We start from the raw sequence: 1,298 nt of genomic DNA, 5'->3' as shown, positions 1-1,298 counted from the left end.
TCACAGTTGACTATCATACAATATTGTTGAAACTGTCCACTGATCTCCTGGTTCAGCGTATTTCACTTTTTATCAGTTCATATAAGTCTTTCGTGTTTTTTCTGAGAACATACTGCTTGTCATTTCTTTTCTTTTCTTTTTTTTTAATTTCATTAGTACCAAGTCACTTTATTGTGATCTAAATGGTAGTAGTTTTTTGGTACAGATTATGACAAGGTCAGATAACCAAAATATGCATACACTGTAAGACAGGAGGAGTGGTGCCCACAGTTCCCAGGTGTGGGGGAAGCCAGGTGTGTGGCTTAGCTCTCGTTGTCACTGTCTCCAAGGGTGTGCTTGTCAAAAAGATGTTCCACCATGCCAGAATTGGGGGCCCCCATTTTGCACAGGTTGGTTACGTGATCACCCAGTTGTTTGATGGACTTTACCTGTTTGTCCAGGTAGCGAATTTCGATGAAATCACATAAATGGGGGTCATTTTTGTCAGTTGCCAGCTTGTGCAGTTCCAGTAACGACTGATTGACATTTTTTTCCAAGTTCAAAGCACCCTCCATTGCGTTCAGTCCGCTCTCCCAGTTGTTGTGGTCTGGTTTCTTGATGTCCTGCAGGAAGATGAAGCCACCACGTTGGTTCTGCAGTTTCATCAGCTTCTCAGCATGCTCCCACTCTTCTGGGACTGGTGCAGGAAATACTTGGCAAAGTTCTTCAGGGCCACATCATCTCTGTCAAAGTAATAAAGCATAGACAGGTAGACAAAGGAGGCGTAGAGCTCCAGGTTGATCTGCCGGTTGATGGTGGCCTCAGAGTCCTGGTGGTAGTTTTGTTGCACCTGAGAGGGAGCTGAGGTCATCATGGCGGTGGAGATGGTGGAGGAGGCTTAGACGAGGAGGCTGGGGCGGCGGCAGTGGCAAAGGCCGGGGCTCGAACGGTAGGACGAAGTGTTGGTTAGTGGAGATGAAGGTAGAGGGGTGGCTAAGGGCGGCTCTGCCCGGGAATCGAGCAGGGGGTTCCGTTCAAGCACTTTTGAAGCAGGAAACCACAGCGACTCCCCTGCCCTGCGCTTCTGGCCTGCTTGTCATTTCTTAAAGCACAATCACATACTACAACTTGTTCAGCCATTCCACAATTCTTTGTGAACACAAAAAGAGCAGCTATAATTTTTTGTACACACAGGTCCTTTTTCCTTTTTCTTTCATCTCTTTGGAATTCATACCAAGTTGCTCTTGTTTTTCCCTTGTTCTCTAAGACGACTAATGACATCAGCAGGCTTATGTCTTGATTTATAAGTGAATTAGATT

At 45.8% G+C, this 1,298-nt stretch overlaps 1 pseudogene; it reads right to left on the bottom strand.

The window, feature by feature from the left end:
• Window positions 1-203: 203 nt before the first annotated feature.
• On the bottom strand, window positions 204-865 carry LOC122729619 (annotated as a pseudogene).
• Window positions 866-1,298: the final 433 nt, after the last annotated feature.

Source organism: Dromiciops gliroides, chromosome 5 (genome assembly GCF_019393635.1).
Source record: "Dromiciops gliroides isolate mDroGli1 chromosome 5, mDroGli1.pri, whole genome shotgun sequence".
Taxonomy (NCBI): Eukaryota; Metazoa; Chordata; class Mammalia; order Microbiotheria; family Microbiotheriidae; genus Dromiciops; species Dromiciops gliroides.
The sequence above is the reverse complement of the archived record's forward strand: the minus strand, read 5'-3'. Positions and strand labels throughout refer to the sequence as shown.